General features: G+C 34.1%; 1 protein-coding gene across 1 annotated transcript in view; it reads right to left on the reverse strand.

The window, feature by feature from the left end:
- SOX5 (SRY-box transcription factor 5) overlaps positions 1-23,525 on the reverse strand; it is a 1,012,050-nt gene that overhangs the window by 348,772 nt on the left and 639,753 nt on the right. The gene's annotated exons all lie outside the window — the stretch shown is intronic.

The raw sequence follows: 23,525 nt of genomic DNA on the forward strand, positions 1-23,525 counted from the left end.
AAAAAAAAACTCTCTTGTATTTGCAACTTGATCTGACCTTGGGTAAGTTGTTATTTTTGCTCAACAAAGAGCGTTTACAGAATCATCCATTCTTATTCTAGACCAGTGAGAGAGGAGGCAGGAAAGCATTAACGGCCACACCACTTCTTTCATATATATCACTGCTTTTTAAATTTGAAATTTACTACTAAAGAGTCCATACCACTTCTTTCATATATATCACTGATTTTTAAATTTGAAATTTACTACTAAAGAGATGCTTCTAATCATTGCCAAATAATACTATTCTTACTGTGAAAAGTTTCAAAAGAACAGTGTTTTCAAGTACTGAAGATACATTATTAAGAAATAATAGCACAGTAGAAAAAAATTAGGGCTTTGGAATCAGACAAACATGGATTCAAATACTGATTCTGCTACTTAATAGCTGTGAGACTTAGCTTTAATCTATCTCAATTTACTCATCTTTAAAGGGAGATGTAATATCTACTTGGAATGCTCTTTGAGAATAAACTGTGTACCATATGAAAAATGACTTGTAGAGCATTTAGCACAGAGTAGATGCTCAGTAAACAATAGGTGTTGTTTACTTTAAAACTACAGTGTTACTAACCCCCCCAAAAAAAACCCAAAAAACAAAAACAAAAAAACAAAAAACTCCAAGATGAGGAAAGCAGATTACATTCTAAGAGTTAAACTGTAAAATCAACATGAAATACACAATGTCCTGATAAGAGAAATGCTCCTTGGTCAGTCATACTTAACAATAAACTGATCAGATGTATTAGCGAGTGTAAAGAAGAAATACGAATAGCAAGAAGTCTTGATCAGCTGAAAACAGAGAAAGAGGAGAAAATGTTAGTGGCTCATCTAAAAGAGAAGTAGACTGGGCCATCACATTTCAGGTACCTTCAGTTTTTCTGATCTCATTACTAATGTTTACTCCAAGTATACTCTTAAGTATGGAGAAAGGAAGGAAGGGGCTGGAGCTAGAATAGTCCTAGTCTCAGTGGCAATACCACATCTATCACCAAATGGAAAAATTAAACTATATGTAATAACTCTACACACTAGCGATATTAACTTCTACTGTTCTGCTTCCATGCTCTCCAAGCAAACTTCTGATTGTCATGTACAGAATGGGCTGACAGAACAGATTTAAAATATTTAAGGTCTTTGTGATTTATCAGAGTAAATCAGTAAAAGGACTTTTAATTATTTCTTGTTTTACATGTAGTTTGACTATAAGGAGATTATGCATTTATACATAGCCACAGTATTTATGGTCTGTGTAGGCATTATCACTGTTGGTGAAATTAATAAATTGGTATTCAGTGTCTACCTCAGTCTTATGTACAATAAATCTCTTACTATCCAAAAACTCCAGGCTATTGGCAAAAGCTAGTCTCTGGGTTATTAAAGCAGAAAGCTAGATCAGCTGGCCTTTCCCAAGTTAATGCAGTTCTCTGACCTTCATAGAAAGCATGACTCTTTTGCTGATTTCTACTTTATTAATAGCATTATTAATAATGATTATGAAAATTGAAAGTCTAAAAGTAGACATAAGGTAGATATGGTAAATAGTTAAGACACTGCTACTTTTCGCAAAACATCTAGTCATTTCAATATCTAAATTATCTTTCTATACCACTGGATAAACAGTCTCTTTCTATATATATATATATATATATATATATATATATATATATATATATATATATCGTTCTATGGAGCAAAAGCATAAGGTCTAAAACACCTAAAACAATAAACATGAAGGAGTCGTGATGCCAGAAGGCACCTGATCCTAAACAGTTACATATTTCATGATTATTTCAATTCCATTTTCAGACACTTACAGAATGTTCTTAATGTGCCAGAGTTGAGAATATTTTTATACAACTCAGGTTAAAGAAGTCTTAAAGATTTAAAAAATTTTGCAATAAAAATGCTCATAGTTCAAAAATAGGCTACTAAATCAGAAAAAAAGGCAAATACTTAAATTATGTCGAGAGCTATCAATTTGCTTGATATTTAGACTGACTCATAGAACTTCTAAAAATGTTGATAACAAATCACCAATAATGTTAATTCTTGAGTTTCTGTTCATCTACCAAACCGTTTCATTTTGGACAGAAGAAAGTTCCATTCATTAAAAAACAAAAACAAAGTACTTTCAATGCTAAGTTATTATTTATTCTGGTCTCTATTTTATTTGTTTCTGATTTTTCCTTGTTATTTTCTTCCTGTACTATATTTCAGCTAAGTTTCTTCTTTTTCTAGTTCCTTGTGGTATAATGTTAAGTTTGCTAGTTCCTTGTGGTATAGTGTTAAGTTCAAACATTATTTGAAATGTCTTAAGACAAGCATTTATAGCATAAATTTCATTCTAACATCAGCTTTTGCTACATCCCATAGGTTTTGGAATATTTTGTTTCCCTTTTCATTTGTTTTGAGACATATTTTGATTTGCATTAAAAAATTTCTTACTATTGAAGAGTGTTCTACAAATGTACAATTCCATTGGAATTGGAATTGTACATTTCTACTTTCTGTCGAAGTTTGCTTTATGTTGAAATTCTGTTTTACCCATGCATATTAACAATTGCTGTATCTTCTCAAAAAAACAAATAATATAGGAAGATGTATGATAATAAAAAAAATTCACTGCAACTTCCCATATATTGTTTATATGGGATACGTAGGGTTCCAATTCCTGCACTTGCTTACATGACATACTGTGTTGTCTTGAAATAATCTGAGGATCTAGGCTGGAGCATGCTCTTATGTATTCATCCAGAGATGATTTTTGTCATTCCTGTGGTAGGTGCTAGACTTGCCCATGAATAAAACTCAGACTTCAAAGAATATGACATGAGACAGACAAATATAATCCAGTGTGAAACTAACCTGTGGAGCTATGATGATATAATAGAATCTTAAACTCAGTTTTGTGTGTGGACAAGAAAATCTTGAAAGAACTGATGTCTAATTTTAGGGCAAAAACACATGTCTAATTTGAACCTTCAAATCATCAACAACCATTTACTGATCACTTACTGTGTGCAAGACCCTTATCTAATGGTAATAAAAACGTGTAATTCAAGTTCTCTGCTTTAAAAAACTTATGCACTGGTGGAGGAGACTTGGAGAAATAATAATGAAAGACAGTTCAGGTTAAGGGCCAAACGATTGGCCCTACAGCTTAACACCTGAGGGCTTCATGAGGACCAGGGGATCCTGGAGTATTTCTGGGAATGACTGACCAAGTGGATTTTGGGGGGAAAAGAAAGTCAAATGGAAACTCTGGGATAAATGGAGAGGGAATTTTATGTAGGAAGTGATGATACAAGCAACGATGCAGAAAGAGTCTTAGAAAGTACAGTGTATATTTAAGTTTCAAGCTGACTTAGGAAAAAAGGACATCAAGGAATATGGACTAAACCCTAGCTTGAGTCTATAGCATTCCTGGACTTGCTGAGTTACATGCATGGAATAGATAAGAAACAGCCTTCCTTATAAGAGGCATCTTGTTTTTACATGGAGTCCCTTTTCCTTTACTTGTCCTTATAACAATCTGCACAATCAGCCCACTTAGTCCACATGTGAAAGTAATTTAAAAACTCCTGGAGTCTTTGACGATTGGCTAAGGGCTCTCTGTGTGCACTGTCATCACTCTGTAAGTAGGATGTCCCCAGTTGTACTCAGACATGTATAGCCAACTTAGGGGTAAGGTAAAGGGTACGAGACTGCAACATAAACTAAACCATGGATTCTCAAACTTGGCTGCAAACTAAAATTATATGGAGAGGTTTAAAAAGTACTGCTGCCTGAGTCCCACTGCCAGACATTCTAATGTTATTGGTTCTGGAATGGAGATGGAGCATCAGAATTTTTTAAAGCTCCCAGATGATTCTAATGCACAGTCAAGGTTGCAAGCCATTTGCACTAGTCAGAATAATGCTCCTCACTCAAGATGTCCCAACTGCGATCCCTGAAGCCTGTGAATATGTTTACTTTACAAGGCAAAAAGGACTTTGCAGATGTGATTAAGTTAAGGATCTTGACATGAGGAGATTATTTTGGATATTCTGGGTGGGCCTAAAGTAATCATAAAGGCCCTATAAAGAGGGGAGGCAGGAGGATCAGAGTCAGAGGGAGAGACTGAGCCATACTAGGTAGCTGGCTTTGAAAATGGATGAACTGGGGCCATGAGCCAAGGAATAAAGGTGGCCTCTAGAAGCTAGAAAAGGTGATGAAATAGATTCTCCCCTAGAACCTCTAGAAGGAATGAGCCCTGCCAACACCTTGATTGCAAGACTTCTGACTTCCAGAACTGTCAACGAATACATTTGTATTGTTTAAAACACTCAACTTGTGCTAATTGTTACAAAAGCAACAGGAAACTAATCCACAGTGTACACATATTTCTTTCACAGTTGGTATTTTCTCAATCTGAAACCTTCCTAACCCAGATACACCCTTGCCTGTTCCCTACCCTCATTTAGTGCCAATATCATTTCCCAGTGAAGCCTTCCTTGGTTGCTCCTCCTAAACCAGCACCTCCTTGCTCTTTTTAGCACCTTATCCCACTGACTTATTTATTTATTATCTGTCTCTCCTACTATAAGACCCCAGAGGGCAGATTTTGTTTACAGCTACATCCCCAGGACTTAGAATCCTTTCTGAAGATGGTTGTTTTTCAACAAATACTTACTTCCTAAAAGCTACCATCTAAAACCAACTCTGTTACTATTCTAACTATGAGTAGTTGTAAGATCTAGTCTTACAGGGCAAGCATATTTAGAAAATGTCTTAATATTGTCAGAAAAAAAGGAAATTCAGCTCAGTGCTAACAGTATCCTTTTAAGTAATTTCTATGTAAAAGAATCGTAAACCTGGTTAAATTAGTTTTTTAAAATATTAGTGAAAAAATCTTATAGTTATTTTTAAAATGTGTATGTAAAAAACTATAAACATGAAGTAGCTTTATGGAAGACTGCTACATTGTTAATTATTACCTGACCTATTACTGAGGAATCACCTATTTAATACTTTAGAATCTGTTCTTTGATGCAATTCTAAAAAATGAAAGCATATACAAAGTGAAAGGAATTCATATATGGAACAAACATAAAATGGAAGACTTAGAATGGGAATTACTCTCCTTTCCTTCTCTAGATATTTTAACCTTTGATTAATTCAGAGATAAAGTCCTAGGAAGCAGTGCCTTCTACTGGTTATTCTTTTGGAATGATGATATTATTTCTTTTAAGGTTTACAGTTATGTATAAAAATTGCAAAAAAAAATCTATAAAGAACAAACTCAAATTCCAACTTTTCTACAAAGCTTTCTCTTGTCATCACAGCTGAGGTGACTTTACCCCACCTCAAACTACATCAACTCATTATTAGTCCACATGAAAACTGAACATCAGTATAACCTGTGACACTCATTCAATAGTTTTTCTTCCTTTTCTTCTTAGTACATAGTGTCTAAAGCTAGAACACGAACACTGGAAAAGCAGGAATATAATTTTTTAAATTTCTTGAATTTCTCATGGTATGCAGCGTGTCTTGCACTTAATAAGATTTCAGTAAGTACAGGTCTATTTGTGAACATTTTACCTGATTTTTCCAAGATTAATGCTAAAGATATGATTGCATGATAAAGGTCTTTCCAACTTGTGCTGTGTTTTTTCCCCAAATAGTCTAATCCTCTATGCTGAATGAGATACCATTAATTATATGGAAGCACAATTCCTAGCACATGGCACACAGTGTATTTTTCTATGAATAAATACATGAATTGCATGAGTGTCTATTTTGTGCCAGGCAATTTATCTTTACGTTATGGAGGAAACAGGCAACTTAGATACGAAGACCCTTCTGCTTCACCGCTAGGGAAGTACAGTTTAGATGGAAATAGAAGTCATATACCCACCCATCCATTCATTCATTAATGGAAAAACATTTATTGAAAGACTACCATGTGTCTGCAGATAACAATGTAATTAAGAAATTGATAAATAATATTTTAAGGTAAATGACTTTTTATAAGTGAGTACTATGAGAGACATACAATAGAGAGATGATGTCTCACTAAAATAATCAGAGAACACTTCCTACAAATTACGAGAATTCAACAGGGTAATGAAGGATGGGTCCGATGTCAACAGACACAGAGAAGAAGAGAAGTTTCCAGACAGGAAAATACATTAACAAATTCAAGAAATTTATAGAATGATACGGGATGGTGAGTAGAATGGTTTAGTTAAAGTAGGAGACTCTAGGAGAAGTAAATGCCCATAAGGATGAAAGGCAGGGTCCAGACACTGATTCTGGTTAAATCCTATCACTTTTATTTTTTTTATTTTGTTATTAACATATAATGTATTATTTAATGGCTAAAGCAAAATCTGAAAGTGAAACCGAAGGCAGAAGGGAGCTGGTGATAGTTTGTGAGCCACAGAGTTAACACCATCAATAAAACTGTATTTTAGAAAGAAAAACCCTCAGAAATTAGTAACTGATAGAAGGTTGAGGATGGGGACCAGAAAAGGAGAATGAGGGCAATAATTCAAAGAAAGAGATTCCTGGACTGTATAATTTAGAGAACAATACTGCTAATAAGAAAAATATAAAAATTAGAAAGAAAGGCCAATTTGGAGGAAAATGTGAAATTCAGTTTTAGAAATAAATCTTTGTTGATTGTGAGATTTTAAAAAAGAAATAGGTTATCAGAAAATACAGAACTCTTGCAGAAGTAACTAAGGCAGTATGTTCTTTGAAACACAGGTATAGAGTTAACCAATATTTGTAATTATTTCTCATTGATTTCTTCCACAATGCTCTGAGTCCATATATTTATTCTTCTTGTTTTATAAAATAGGAAACTGAGTCATAAAGCGGCTAAATATCTTTTGTTACACTATTTGGTCTTTGCACTATAACAGGCAGCAGCTCAAGCCCAGAATTGTCTCTCCAAGGGAAAAACTGGAAAAAAATAGAGCAAGGGGGAGGAAATCTTGCAGTCCATCCTACTTTGGGGGAGCAGTGTATAAAAAGGATTAGCAAAAAAGACAGAGAAGTCAAAGTAATAAGCAAAGCAGCATAATTATTCTTTAAACAATTCTACAAAAATAAACACTCTGAATATGAACTTTTTAAAATTCTGGACCATGACATTTAACTTACAACTTCCATTAATTGCTCTCCTAAATATTTGTTTTTAATATTTACTCCTCATGTTAAATTTTAAGCATAGCAGAATGCATTTTTAAAATGATACAAAATATTTGAAGGGATGCATCTTAAGGGAACAATAAATATGGGGTATTAAAAAGTAAAATAAAATTGTCAGTCCTTCATATCCACAGATCATACTACTTTTCTAGAAGTTACAAGCCTCAAGGTTTTCTAGTAAAAAGACTATTTGTACAAGACATTTACATTTACTTGTCTGGTCTCTTTTGTAATTAAGGTTGTTATGAGAAAGCTAATCAAGATTAGGAATTAAACTCTACTGTTTATCAAAGATATTTTCACAGTAGAATGTTACTTATCTAATAAGGGAAATCAACACAGATATTTAGCATGAATAGACAGGTTTTGATCCAAATGAGTGAAACAACCAACACTTCTGTGTGATTTATAAACATAGAATTACACAAAATTAGCATAACGTTTTATTAAAGAAAAAAATAGTTTTGTTACTCTTATCTATGAATTTCAATTATTATTATTCATATTTTATGGTTTATTCGTTCTTCTTCCCTCTTACGTGTTTTGAACATCTTCATTTTCCTTCTAAGAGTCAGCTTTGTGTTTACTTTGTGAACATTCCATGTAAATTTTATAACCAAGTCTGTCACATATAATATTCAGAAGCCTTTTAAGTTGAAATTTTATGTGTGGTAAACATGCAGTATTTCAAACTTGTATAATTTTTTTCTCTTATCTATAAATCCTCTTTGCCATCAGTTTCTGATACAGAACATGCCAATCTCTATACTTCTCTGCCCTTTGCTTCCCACATACAAAGACCTCATTCATTATATTGTTATTTAGAAGCATGAACAAGTTCATCAGGTCCTGGCATAAACTATAAATGGAAGTAGAAACACAGATTTCATAGAAATATAAAAACGGACAACACAGTAATAAATAAGACTAGACTCCCCTTGTAATCCTTAGTATACATTTCACCAGAGTAGAATTTTATTTCTACTAGTATTTATAAACAAAACTTACCATAACATTGAAATCTAAAAACAAAAGTAATTTTTGAGCTACAGCTACTTAACAATAACTTCATTACTGTTCTGAAATATAATTTGATTTTACAGAAAAATTTTTAATATAAGATATGAAAGTTCAAACTGTATTTAAAACTGTGTTAATTTTAAATGGAGTCACCAAGAAGGTTCAAAATGACCTTTACCAAGGCCATTCCCTGTATTTACCTTGTCCTATGTTTAGTTTCTGAGATGTTCTCTGCATTGAGATAAAATAGTTCATTATACCATCCCTTCTTTCTGATAAGAATAGCACCACTTTTAACTTCTTCAACACCTTTTTGCCCTTCTCTTTCCTGGCATCTCTGACCTTACTAAATAGCTTTCTCCAGCCTTGTCCAGCCCACCAAAGAGTCAGAGATGGAGGGAAGAATAAGAACAAGCAAAAAAAGAACAGGGTTCTTTGCTAAAGGGGTGGAAAATAAAAATTAAAAAAAATCAGAAGTTAAAGAGAGAGAAGACTTAGAAATAGAATTTAATTCTTTTTAGTACCTGAAAGGAATCACTGCCTCTTAATGAGTTGGACACAGGATATTTCAAAAGTGCTTGAATTAATGTGCCTAAAGTAAGCAATAAAAGTAACTTTAAAAGTCCATTTTGTTTTTGTTTTCTAAACGAGAGACACAGATAACCAAAGGTACGGATTTAGAAACAGTTTATGATAACAAAATTCCACCCTACAATGATTCAGAACTCAAAATTCGATTCTTTTTCTACTTTCTGCTCTTACTATTTCAATAATAATTGCAAATAACTGAAAATTCACTCCAAAATTAGAATATGTGTCACTGGATGAAGACTCTCAGAACATTTCCTAAATAAAAAGATTGCTTTATTATGAGTAACCTAATAGCTGGGCTCCAGAGCCAAAATTTATCTAAACAAATGATTCTGCCAGCTAAAACTTCTCATCTTTATGTTTTATTGTGTTATTTTAACATTAATCCACACCTACTAAGTGCCTAAAACAAGAGTATTCCTGATAAATAAAAAGGTAGAAAGAGTATTAAATTTAATTAAACTCTACTGTAATCATTCCATAATACCCTAATAGTTAGAAAAGTTAGTGTTCATTCTAAGTCTGACAAGCCTGAAGGAAAATTGGTTACAAGAACATTTATGATTCCTAAATACAAAGTCACTCTAATAAAGAGAAGAGCTAAGCAAATGTTTTTACAGAATTCTGTATTTTTTTGAAAGAATTACTGAAATTTTTCTCATGATTTACAACACAAGAATATAGCATTAAGCACTTTCCACTTAAAAAAAATCCTAACTTTAACTTGTTTAATAATTATAATTTTATTTCTTTGACTCCAAAATAGAAACACTTCAGTCTGAGTTATTAACCATTTGATCACAGAATATTTTTAATTGTCAAATACACTAAATTTCAACCAAAACTACCTGAAGAAAACATAAAAAATGATTAAGATTTTTAAATGTTGAAGAGAAATTTCTTTTAAGTTGTAGGTAAAATGACCAATTACAGAAGTTTGGAAGAAAACAATACAAAACCATAAATGGCAATTTGTTGTGAATTATAGAATTCTTGTATCGCAATACATTTGTCATTAATCAAAAACAAACAGAAAAAGAACATTCAGCCTTCAGCCATCTACAGGTTAAAAGTGTCAAAGTCCTTTTGTTCTGATTATTTATAAATTACTTTGAATAATCTAGCATTAGGATTTGTGGTTCTAAGACTTGTTATTACAGCTAGAAAGGGTATACTTTTTGAGGAAATAAAAAACTTTTTCCATTTGAGTATGGGTTTTGCCTTTCTGACAGCTCCAAGTCCACAGGATGTGGAGGGATGATTTAAATTTTACATCAAAATTGTGACTGCACTAGACTTTTTTCCCCCTTCTCAAGGGAGGCATTGTTCTTGCCTTTCCATAACCAGGCGTGACAGCGCCAGACTGGAGTCATACGGCTGGTCTCTGAGTCAGCGTGAAAGTGCTCACCTCCTGAGTCTCCCCAGATGCTCGGCTCCTTGTGAGGCTGAAAGCTGAGCACTGAGTAGCCACATACTCCATTCCTGGGACAGATAGAGGATTGGAGGAAAAAAATCTAGGGATTAGCAAAAACTATCTCTTCCAGTACATGCTATAAAACTCTTTTATTAAGAGTTTAATAAGAAGTAACAATTTAAAAAAAAAAACTGTATTTAATATGAGTACCACTTTCCTGAACCAAAAGTTGGGACAAATTGTTGAACAAGGTGTTGTGTACTTCTGAGTTAAATAAAGAAAGTCTAAAAAATCAGAAGCCTTTTAGATTTTTCTGAGACACATGGTTGCCACATGTATAAATTTCAGGTTATAGACAGCTGGGTAGAATAGTGAAAGAATATTGTTATGAAATGCATATCTATTCTCCAGATCGCTAAAGAAGTATCTTTGAAAATTGTCTGTAGAGTCCCTGCAAAGGGACCATCTTTTCTGCTATCAGAATAATTGGTAATGAAACAGGGATTAATTCTATTTCTATTGAATGAAACTTTCAGGGAAGTTTGAGAAGTGTTTGTGTCTTGTGTATATGTGCAACTGTGTGTGTGTGTGTGTGTGTGCGTGTGCGCACGTGCACGTGCATGGGGGAGAGAGAGAGACAGAGAGAGAGAAAGAGGCAGGGAGACAGAGAGGAAGAAGAGGGGTTGAGGGGGTGGGAGGAGAAGACTTCACTGTCTAATAATATGTTAATGGAAATTAATAGTCTTTCTTTTCTTATGGAACCTCTCTATTAAAGATTGGACAGCATCACCTTAATCATAATCATATGCTAACAACTTTCATCTACTGTCTAATTCAAAATGACTGGTTGAAAGTTTTATGTATTTTGAAGAAAAAAATTAAAAAGTAGAAGCAAACTTCTCCCAAACTGTTAGCCCATAAAAAGTAAAAGAAAAAAAAAAAAAAAAAAGCAAGGGAAATGTAATTCCTACCATTACTACTACGGTGAGTAGCACTTATCTCTTAGTTACTGCTTTCCAAATTAATGCCAGTCAATTTTTTTCATGTTGTTCTCATGAGGATATGAGTGTCTATGTATGTTCACATGTGCACATATATGTGGGCATGTTTGTAATAACCTATAAAAATAGTTCACCATAATCACAGTGAAAGAAAACAGATTTCCACTTAATAACACCACCAGTCAGGTGAGGTGCATATGCAAAAACAACAACAACAAAAAAACAGTTTTAAGTAGGAAAGAATATCTATATAGGCTTAATGATATTAATCCCTCCGTAAAATATCATATCACTTATTTTAATGACTTGGTCGTTTGGGCTCTCCCAGGAGACTCTCCCTATGGCAGAACTGCAAACAGGATATAAAATTTTATTTTCCAAAATAATATTCTGAAGTACTTATTTTGATCCTCCCTTTCTCCCTCCCTCCTATCTCCTTATCTGAGTTTCCTCCTAAAGTGCCCACCCCCCACTCCCACTCTCTCTCCCCTCTCACATTACTGGCTAAGTCTAAATAAATAGCAAATTGTTCCATAATCAAAAGTGACTTATTCTTAGCATGGTGTATGTCTTGAAATAAAATCTGTGGCATGTTTAATTTATTTAGGATCTAATAATGATGACAAAAATAATTAAGTAACCAATCTAGTTTTAATTTCTTTTGTTTTCAAAGGTCACTGTGAAATCAAGCAAGTTAAGCCTTCAAAAGCAAACCTCTGGAGAATAGTGTGTGTATGTGTGTGTGTTTTTCCCCCAGCAGAAATGAGAAAGGAGGCTCACTGCTAAAAGGAATACTGACCGTCAGTGTCAGATTTGTTGAGAATGACTGTCTAAGTAGTCCAACAAGGAAAAATATTATGACCCTTACCCTCTTCGGAATCCAGATAACCCTGACAAGGAAAAGTTTATACACTGCTAAATTGGGGCCAATTTAGGGGACTCTTTAGTTCCATGCCCCATACAGATTTGGTTACAGCTTATTCCTACAACAGCTGTTGAAAAATGAAGTAGAAAATATTTATGTTATATTCAAAATAGACAGCAAAGAAGATATACACAGTGCAAAAATCTTTCCTAGGACAACAGCTTCTGATGTGAGCGACAGGCATACCAGGCACAGACAAATTTTCTGAACCTCCCAACAAAATGAAGAATATGCCATTATAATCATGAAAAGTCCAAAAGTAAGGGTGCAGTGCCAAAGACGATGAGCATCTATCAACCCAAACTCCAAAACAGCGGGATGCAGCTATGGTTGATGTTATAAGAATGCTGAGCCTCTTCTTGGTTCCTTTCATGCCAAAGCTTCTTTGCTTGGATGAATATGAATTAAATCCATAAGCTTTCTTATTTTTCTAGCTTGACCTCTAAACTCATTTTACGTCTGAACTGTTTATCTTCTTCCCCCATTAATCTTTCTGGTTTTAGCACGTTCCCTGCTAAACTTTAAAAGCATGGTTCATACTGCCACTGTGGATGAACTAGGAATGTTAGGTCTTTTCTATAAATGGGTACGAACTATTCAGTAGAAACCTAAAGGCTACCCGTTTCTTGCCCCTGAAACAAAAATTGAAAGGATATGGCATATACCATACAGAAGAAAATCATCAAACTCTTATAAAGGTAGGATAAGTATGAAGACATAAAAAGATCTCACTACAAGGTTTACATTAGATTTCACACAGGTCTAACAGTAATGTCACTATCAAATTTCCATTAAAAAACTTAAAGTCTGTCATATAGATAAACTTTCTGAAATAAACAGCTTTCCCTATTTCCCTATTTCCCTTTCTCTTTTCAATCAGTTTTATGGCTAAGGACATACAACATAGATGTTCTTTAAAATACTGTCACTATCATAGAAATGTCTAATTTCAGATTGTAATTTTAGTCGGTAATATAACCGAGTTCTTTCCTATTCTGTTTATTAAAATATAGTTGATAAGAAATTTCACTGATTAACACAATCCATTTACCTATATTACCATAAGATCTGTCAGTACAAAAAACAAAAAATTTAAAGGTGTTCACTTTACAAATCCATAAAAAAAAAAGTAACCAAACAAAAACATCAAAACTTTAAAGTTGGAATCTTGCACTTCAATAGTGTTTACCGTTTACCATTTTATAGGTACTCTGCCATATTTTCTGCTGTTCTGTAGTATTTCCCTTGAAGCTTAACAAAGGCCCAGCTGTATAAACCAGTTCTGTCAAAGAACATAGTTAAGGGATGGATAAAACAGGGAGGGGTGTCTTACTGGCTGACCACTGTCTGAGCTTATGAGGATAAAGGAGCCTTGGTGGAGAAAAGTAATCATCCATTGCTTTTTTTTTTTTTTTAACCTCATTACCACATGCTAAAACATTTTTTTTCCACTACCCAAACACCCTATTCCAATCCCCCGTGACTGAAAGATCCTTGTGTTCCAAAGGGGACAGATCTCTCCCCACAAACTTTTCCCTCCTTTTCTTGTTTTTGTTTGTTTGTTTTGTTTTGTTGTTTGTTTGTTATGCTGATTTTATGTTTATGGAGGCATGATCATTTAAAGATTTCCTAAAATACTGGCTTCCTCTCCTTTAAACCATCTACACACAGTTCCCCAAAAACATTTTTAATGGCTAAATAAACTTACTTGTTTTGGATTCCTTTCTACCAAAATACTATCAACAGCTTTCCATTGCGAGATCTTTATTTCTGCTAAGGACTCTAGAAAATGATCTATTCCTTGAAAAGACAGTAAAGCACATGTATCTTAACGTTTTAAAGAATGTTTCCATAAAATCCTTACTTCAAAGAGGGTTGGCTAGACGCACTCTCAAGTGTGTGTAGCAACGTGAGATAGGGTCCTGAAGCCTGAAGGAAAGTTTAGAGTGAGCTAATTAATCCTCTCAAAACCTAGCTCTCCTGTGTCCAAGAACACCAAACCAGGGGGGGAAGATTTTCCAGAGATTTAAATATGCATTTCCTATTTTCAAGTTTGTCATTCCTACATACTCTGCTGACATTATTTATAAAGGACTGAAGCCAAATCCCACTCAAAGAGAGCTACCATAACTGCACTGGTTAAAGAGTCAGCGGAACACATTAAATGCCCCAGGAAATCCCTGGGCAAGTGCCACCAGAACTTATATGGAGACAACATATCAACTCTAGAGTGAGTTCTATTTCAGGGTGTCCTCTGAGGTTGGGACAAATATTTGAATGTTATTAAATCCTCTATTTATCCAAAGCCTGCTGCAGCTGCACAGCAAGCCTTCTTCATACTGCCCTGTCAATGACCTACAGGGATTATCCTTTTTCAGATGGGGTAAAATGGGATTCTTTCACCGATCTGTATGCTTTTCTATTCAACGTGAAATGTACATTTATAATACAAAATGTATTTTCTTTAGACTGAACTATGTTGCTTTCAGAGCCTATGTCTTTCTGTATCCATGGCTGGTACAGGTACTAGAGCAATAGTCCTTCATCCTCCACTTGCTGCATGTAGTAGTCTAGTTTCAGAAATAATCGATTCATTTTCTTCTACTAAATATTTGGTTCTTATGAAACCATCTGAACATATCAGGGTTTATCAAACCAACACCTGCCTATGTCATATTCAAATTATCATTCAGAAGAAATGGAACGCAGAGACAAAAATACCCCATTGCAAAAGGGAACAATGTTTAAAAATTCACTTTTTTACCATCATGAACTTCTCACCATATCTTTCATTAAAATACTTACTAAACTGTCCAGATATATTTGCAGATAATCTTTCCAAGTTCTACAAAACCCACCAAAACATTATTTCCAAAAAGAAAACTAAACCACTAAAGATAGCACCATTCTGTGATGTCTTAAGAAAACTAAGTAAAACCATTATTAGATATAGACCAAATGTTCTCAATACCAATACACTTTCCAAAGAGAATATTTTAATTATACTATAACATATCTTCATGTTTACAAATTTTTACTTAAATGAGTAGCAGAATCTTAAATCTGCTCAAACGTGTCCTGTCTTACGTTTTTCTTCCACCTCTTTGCATTCTTGTTATTTTAAATGACTTATTAATAAAAGCTTATAATGATTCAAATATCTATAGAAATACTTTCAAGATATTACATGCCTCTTGTTATTTACATCTCCTTGCAAAAAGCAGTAAGAACAATAGTATTGTGGGAGGCATCTGAAGATATTTTCTAGGACATATTTTTTTTTCACTTTGGTTTCAGAGAAGTATGAATGACTCTCATTAATTGTGCACTGCTATGTGCCAATCACTGAGCTAGATGTTTTGCATGTATTATTTTTTGTCATCATAACAACTCTCTATTGGACTACAGACTTAAATGTTAGAGCTAAAATCATAAACTTTTGAAAGGGAAACAAGAGTAAATCTTCATGACCTTGGGCTGGCAATGGTTTCTTAGATTTGACACCAAAAGTAAAGGTGATGAAAGAAAAAAAAAAAACAGATAAATTGAACTTCCTCAAAATTAAAAACTTTTGTGCTGGACATAATACTTATAAAGAAAGTGGAAAAAAAACTAAAAGTCGGTGAAAATACTTGCAAATCATATATTTAATAGGGGACTTGCATCCAGAATACATAAAGACTTGTATGTATATAGGCATACATACTTATAAAAATTTATATATAATTTACAAAAAACTATGATACAACTCCTATAATAAAAAGACAACAATCCATTTTTTTAAATGGGCAAAAGATCTGAATAGACATTCCTTCAAAGAAGATGGTACAAATCACCCATAAGCACTTAAGAAAATATTCACCATCATTAGTGATTAGGGACATGCAAACCAAAACCACAATATGATACTCCTTCTCATCCACTAGAATGGTTAAAATAAAAAAGGTCAGACAATAACAAGGATTGGAGAGGATGTGGAGACACCAGAACCATCATCAATTGCCAGTAGGAATGTAAAATAGTGCTGCTGCTTTGGAAAAGTTTCTAAATAGTTAAAAACAAAGTTATCATAGGGCCCAGCAATTCTCCCTTCCAGGTATACATCTAAGAGAAATGAAAGCATATGTCCACAGAAAAACTTGTACATAAACATGTACTGCAGTGTTATTCGTAATAGCCAAGAGAGTGGAAGCAACCCAAATATCTACCAGTTGATGAACGGAAAAACAAACTGTGCCATACCCATGCAACACAGTATTATTTGGTTTAAAAAGGGAAAGAATGAAGGGGGAAATCGGAGGGGGAGACGAACCATGAGAGACGATGGACTCTGAAAAACAAACCGAGGGTTCTAGAGGGGAGGGTTTCCAGGGGATGGGTTAGCCCGGTGATGGGTATTAAAGAGGGCACGTACTGCATGGAGCACTGGGTGTTATGCGCAAACAATGAACCATGGAACACTACATCCAAAACTAATGATGTAATGTATGGTGATTAACATAATAAAAAAATTTAAAAAAAATGAATGCCGGTACATGCTGCAACATGGGTGAACCTAAGTGAAGGAAGCCAGTCACAAATGACACACAATATACGATTCCACGGGTACAAAATGTCAAGAACAGACGACTCTGTACGTACGGCAGGGCTGTGGTCGCCTAGGATGGGGTGTGTGGTGGGGAGGGAAGAGAGTGAGGAGGGTCTGCTAATGGGCACAAGATGGCTTTTAGAGTGAGGAAAATATTCTAAAATTAAATTGTGCTGATACTTGCACAACTCTGTGAATATACTAAAAATCAGTGAATTACATACTAAATGGTCTTGACATAATAATCTCAATAAAGGCATTTTTTAAAACTACGAAGTAGACATTATTGCCTCCATTTTATCTATAGAAACTGGCTCAGAGCTGTTACATAATTTGATAAAAGTCTCACTGAACTAGAATTTGGAGCCAGACCTGACCCAAATATCATCGCATTTTCATTATAGAACATCTTTTTTTATGAAGGAACTTAAATATATGCTTTAAAACTGATTTTTTTCTCCAAAAAGTTAGAAGTATATTTATCATTTCTGTTGCTCTTATTTGGATACAAGCTTTTATGGAACATTGCGGTTAGACCTACATTAAGTAAATGTCTTTTTTTTTCTTCTGACATTTTTTTCATTAGTTGTTTTTTTGTTTTGTTTTGTTTTGTTTTTTAAGCACGCTCTTTGCATCATCACCTTTTTGGAAGCATGATAAGCAAATACTTAATGACTGTTCTAAAAGAAAACCACTGTATTCTCTCTCTCTCTCATTCTCGCTCTCTCAAATAAATAAATAAATAAATCTTTAAAAAAGAAAACCACTGTACAGAATCACAATTCATTCCTAAGGTACCTAGGGCACATGATGTTCTGTTCTTCCATATTTTCTCAGTGGTAGGTTATCAATTTTTACATTGATTCTTAGTAATTTCTTCATTTAAATGTTTAGAAAAGATATGTGTTATCATACTGTCATCACAGTTCAATCTGGAGGAGTTTAATCCAGTATATCAATCCTGTGAACACAGGTAAAGTTTTAGGAAGGTAACTTAACCTCCAGTTTATTTGAAAAAACTTCTAAAGGATTCACAATCTTTGTAAGTAATTTGTAGGATAATCTCCAAAATAATTATCACTAGGTGTTAATATGTGGTTTTTTTTCCATCTTCTGGGCTCAAGATTAATCCATTTCCTATGAAATCAACTATTGCTGGTGCTAGCTGTATAATCAAGTCTTTAAAAAAATTATAGAGGAGAAGCAGAATGGATAAACTGACAGTATTTTAACATTTTCTTTTTTGTAGTAGTTTGTTTACAAATATATTTCCACGATTATAAAAGTAGAGCATGATCCTCAATTATTACTATTCCATGATATATATATATATGTACACATATATATATTTTTAAAGATTTTATTTATTTGACAGAGAGAGAGAGCGAGAGCAGGAACACAAGAAGGGGGAGTGGGAGAGGGAGAAACAGGCTTCCCGCTGAGCAGAGAGCCCAATGTGGGACTTGATCCCAGGACCCTGAGATCATGACCTGAGCCAAAGGCAGACGCTTAATGACTGAGCCACCCAGGCACCCCTATTCCATGATATATTTTAAGATTTGTTCCACTTATGATAGTAGTTTGAATTGATTTAGGTCAATTCAGCACAGGCTTAGTTAAATAGACATTGATTTGCCTGGACAAGTAGCTTTAAACCTATTTAGAACTCAGAGTTTCCTTGAGGTGTATCAGAAGCAAGTGTTTCAATTGTCAGTTCTTTAAAAATGACTTAGGCTCTACAATGGTGGAGAACAAAGAAATGAATCAGAGGGAAGAGGCACAGACATTTGGGTAATAACAGTAAGAACTATGAGCTATGTAAATGCAAGCACTAAAGCACAGGGAGCTTATTGATTCCAAAGGACCCAGATATTTTGATCATCAATTACTATTATCATTACTAATTAAGGAATTGTTTCTAAAATCTGCGTAGTAGTTCACAGTGATTCATTTTTATCTTAGTTTAAATTAAGCACAACTTTTGTACTGCAGCAAGTAATCTCCTTGAAAGTCCTAGATTTAAATACGGAAACCTCACATCCTGGTCTTTATCTCCGTTACTGAAACCCATCTAACAGACTTTTAAATCCAGGAGAGACTTTTTAACCAAAATTGAAGTGAATTTACTCACTTTGGATTTTGAACCTCATGAGTTCTCGGTGAGCTACTGACTTTGGATTGTAAACTCTTTGAACCACAGACAATTTTACTCATTTTTCGATCTCATGCACGACCCAGCACAGAGCATAATAAACCAAACTGGAGGCATGAGGGTAACATTTCAGAGCATGTGCCCTGGTTAGACAAACCTGGGCTGAGTCTTGCTTACGCTATTTCCTAGGTCTGTGACTTTGACCATGTTACTTAACCTCTCTGAGTCTCCGTTTTCTTACTAGAGGAAATATAAATATTACATTATTTGTACATTTTGAGGGAAGTAAATGAGTACCAATAAAAGCATGCAGCACTGTACCAAACACATTATATGTACTTAATAAATGTTATCTATTCTTATTGTTGTTATTTGGAATTCAATTGAATTGAACCGAATCTAATTTAAACCACTCAAGTGTAAAGCATAGTTAAGGTTAGGATATGACACAATCTAATTAGCTATGAGAAGCCATCTGTGTTTAATATATTTGGACCTATGAAAAGGAGCCAAGAGTTATTTTAATATTTCTATACAGCCAAAATTTTTATTTTTGAATAAAAAAATAAGATTTAGAACTCACTGCACAGGCTCAGATTTCTGAATCTTGCTGGAAAAGTGAGTAATCAAGTTCTACTATGTGGCATTGCAGCATCTGGGACCTTCAAATAATTTTAATTTCAATTTAAGTTAAAAGAAATCACTATTGAGTGACACCGAGAGTGATACTAGCAGTCTTCCTACTACCGGCATACTAAAATTTCATCCCATTGCTAGAAATTCAGAATATGGTTTTTGCTGTATGACATTTATTGCCAAACAACTTTTACAAAATATGTTCCTCCCACCTGCTTCTTGAGGGTGAGCTGAATCCCCTTAGGATAAAGGCGAGTAGCACATGTTTTATAAGATTCAGTCACTGTAAAAGTTTCATTAGAAATTGCTATTCACATAAACAATTTCCCCATTCTATGTGTAGGACTTAAGACTTCCAGACAAAGAAATGGGTTTGTATTGTACAAAATAATGTAGAACACAGGCGCATTGTATTACCAGACTTGCTGCTCTTGGCATTGTAAGGAACTCACAGTTCAGTTTAGATTGATACCTAGCATTTTTTATAGCCATCTGACTGAGAACCCTGAAGATAAGCCCCAAAAGGTTAATTTTTAAAAAATCAAACCATCACAAGAGTGAAAGGAAAAAAATAGAATTTCTTTTTCAGTCTATGTAACTAATTAGCTACTGAAAGTTGATTAATACTATTCTTTCCCTACACATTATCATCCATAATTTTAACTATATCCATTCCCCAAACGACCCTGTAGTTCACCTAAAAACATTTTGCATTTCTAATAAAATGTTTTAAAACAAACATGCCAAGAGAAAACAATTGAATTAGAATGCTCTGTCAATCACTTGGCAAAAGAAAATCAGTCGAAAATGTGCAGTTCCAGGTAGATTTCTGCTGGCTACCACCAAAAAGCAGACTGAAATAATAGCCACTTCAAAATGGAGTGATGTCAAGATAGTTTAAACACCACCAATTACTTGCCATATGGACTATATCCCCTCAGCTCATGGAGTATTTAGAAACTATTCAGAATTAATAAGCACTGCTGTCACAGTACTGTCAAGAAATGTAAACCCTTATTCATATTTTGGAGGGACTGTGGGTAAATATAAGAAACAGTAAAGAACTATAATCTAAGGGGAAATACATTTAAATTACATTGTCTGTTGAACCTCAATGTTAGCAACGTTGTTTTAATTGCCAACACTGGGTAAAATAGGTTTTATAAAAAAATAATAACCAAGGTAACCTTCCTGATTCTTGGAAACCCACAGAGCATTATCAAGGAATGCATTATTAGAATTCCCACTTCAGTGTTAACATGGGCCTCATTCCAGGAGCCACCACTAAAGTTCAGGTCTTAAACGTTTTTACCAACTTCTGTATTAATTTCTGCCTCTGTGGAATTTCTATTAGGGAATTTGGAATATCTAAAAAAAGTGCTAACTTCTAACATTTTATACATGGATTTGTGTGTGTGTGTGCTTTTTATGGCACACCCAGATCACTAGACAGATCAAAGAAAACTGTTGAAAGGTAACCTTCTGCTATGTCCTTTTTTTTTTTTTTTTCAGATTTATTTTAGGAGACAAAACCAGAACCAGAACTATTCACTCATTTAATATTTATTGAGTGTCTACTATGTGCCAGAGTGCCCTATACTGAGAAAGCTAGCACATAAACAAATACTTACAAAGCTATATATTATACAAAAGATTTACAGATAGTGACAAGAAAATAAGAGTTAAAAGCAGACATTAAGAGAAGCTACATTTAGGCTCAGTGTTAAAAAGAACCTTCTAACTGTCAGAGCCACCAAAAAAAGAATTGTCTCTTGAGATAATGAGATTCACAACACTTTAAGTCCAAACAGAAGACAGATCATGTATCAGAAATACTATAGAGAAGATTCACACATATCTCTGAAAGTTTGGACTAGTTGACCATTATGGTTCTTTCCAATGCTGGTATTTTATTCTTCTCATAAAGAATGGGTATGATTTTCTAATACTATTATGGTATATATTATGGTAAGCACCAGAATTTAATGGGTCTAAGATGAGAGTACAAAAATGTTGGAAAAGGGAAATTATAATAGTATAAATAAGAAGTTCCATGAGAACCAATCAGTTGGACATCTATTAACTATGGATAATTTGTCATGATATGGTAATTGATAATGTGAATATTTCATAAATTATACAGATTATACAGTATACTTTCTTTCATTTAAGATAATATTACAAAAATTGATAATAAGTTATATGAGTTATATTCTAAGACTGGTGGTAGATCCAAAATGATTATTCTTTCATTATTCTTCTTTTAAGCCATTCCCATGTATTTATGTTTAATATAAATATAGGCAGACATATGAACATATTACATGCATATTTTATGCCTACTAAAAACACAGCTCTATTATTTTCCTCGACTTTCTGTTTTTCCATTTCCTAATGAATTTTTAGGTTATTTTATCTAGAACTTCTTTTCTTACTCAAAGTATTTCAAAGCATATGGTTCCTAGAGATTTCTAATTTGGGGTAACACAGGCATGCAATTTTAACATCCTCTTTCCTCTAAGTGTCACGTAACCTTCGACTACAAAGAAAGGACTAATACTAAGTCTTAAATTATCAGTTATAATTCCAAAGGCCAGTCATCATCAAAATCTTAGGATTAACCAAATACTCAAATAAAAATTTCTCCTATAACTCATCTCAGGTAATGAATCCGATTCTTTGCTGACTATATTTCTAGGTGTAAAGGTTTAGTATATACTAAGCTTCTGCTATCTTTGATCATATCTTTCAAATATTTTGTTTATATTTCAGGAATTTACCACACACACACACACACACACACACACACACACACATATATATACACACACACACACACACACACATATATATAAAGAGAACAATGCTCCCTAAATCATCCTTTTTAATATTTTGTCTAAAAGAGTCATTCTAAAAAGTTTTTTTTCAAATAAAAATCAGGATACACTGCAGAAAGTCACAAGAATCCAGAGACGGAAAGGCGCTGGCCAGGTAATACCAGTGACTAGAGAAGGTGGCTGTGCAGATGCCTGAACCTGTGTGGGGGTCCTGGGGAGAGGCTCACGGAAAAGCCTGCAGAACAGATGCTCAGTCTAGAGGCTGCTGTGAGCTTGCTCGGGCTCAAGGTCTTCAGGTGGGAATGCAGGCCCAGTGTGACCAAAACATACAATTATAAGGGGGGAAAAAACCCAACTTGGATTTTTATGGGAAATGTCCAAAATTTTAATGTCAGAAAAACCAAGAGGCAGTCTATCAATTTGTGACCTTTGGTTTAAGGTGAATGTAAGAGTGAACAGAATGTTCAATATGGTAACTGTTGCAGACTCAGTATTGGTTGTCACTTTTGCTATAGTTCTTCTACTTAAATATGAAATTAATGAATGTAGCTAATACTTTTGTAGCCTCTAATAAACCATTAAGTGAAATATATCTCTATATCTGCCTGCATACCTTTTGACCTATCTACGTATCATATCTTCACAGTGTTGCAAGTCATCACTATCCTTGTCCCTATTTGTGGCTGAGGAAGCCAAGGAAGGGAGGTAGAGTGGCTTGCTCAAAGTCACACAGCTGATATAGGTAGCAAGGGAGGCTTCAATGCTGACCCTTTAGTTCCAGAATCCACCACATTGTTTCTATTGCAAATACCTAGGTGGTGCACTAAATACAGAAACTATCTTTTACAGTAAACAAACGTACCAAAAAATGACTTATGTTCTGGCAAATATATTTTTACCACTTATGAATGAATAAGAAAGTTGGGAAAATAGAATTTAGATTCCAAAATGCTGAAAACTTTGGGTGATTTGGATGGTTCATCATTATATTTTACACTAAAATTGTCCCAGAAATTCCTGTACACATGATTAGTAGACTATTCTAAATCTGATCTATTGTCTGCAGTCCTGTTGCCAAATATCAGCAGTCATTTAATCAACACTACATTTGCCTAGAAG

The sequence above is a fragment of the Eumetopias jubatus genome, unplaced genomic scaffold, assembly GCF_037043125.1.
Source record: "Eumetopias jubatus isolate StellerSeaLion01/CBP00866 unplaced genomic scaffold, mEumJub1_p1.0 scaffold_8, whole genome shotgun sequence".
In the NCBI taxonomy this organism is placed as follows: Eukaryota; Metazoa; Chordata; class Mammalia; order Carnivora; family Otariidae; genus Eumetopias; species Eumetopias jubatus.